This window comes from Herpailurus yagouaroundi, unplaced genomic scaffold, assembly GCF_014898765.1.
Source record: "Herpailurus yagouaroundi ecotype Mexico unplaced genomic scaffold, PumYag 221, whole genome shotgun sequence".
Lineage (NCBI taxonomy): Eukaryota > Metazoa > Chordata > Mammalia > Carnivora > Felidae > Herpailurus > Herpailurus yagouaroundi.
This window is the reverse complement of record NW_024412452.1, coordinates 10,639,975-10,640,396: the sequence shown is the minus strand read 5'-3', so window position 1 is coordinate 10,640,396 and position 422 is coordinate 10,639,975.

The window sequence follows — 422 nt, the reverse complement described above, 5'->3', positions numbered from 1 at the left end:
CCGCCCTGGGGGTGCAGGGACCGCTTGGCCGAGCCCTTCCTTGGTCCCGGTCTTCCAGGCTCCCGGCACCGCCCAGTGCACTCTCCCTACCCCAGGCACCTCTTCTGCCCACCTTTAATTCAAACCGCTCCGCCCTAGCCCTACCACTCCGGCTTGGGCCTGCTCCCACCCGGGGCAGATCCCGGGCGTAGGGGGGCGGTTCTGTGGGTCAGGAAGAGGGCGGGTGCGCTGCAATGCTCCTAGGATATGCGCCACGGTCACTAAGCAGCCTCGTGGGCCGCGCCCTAGGTTGTGCACCCGGCGACCTCCGGCCAGATGCGTGGTCTCGGCGGCGATTGCTTGAGTCAATCTCCTCTGGGCATCCCTAGGGAACCAGGAAAGCTTCGAGTGGCTGCTTTCCCAGGACCCAATTTTGCCCTTGA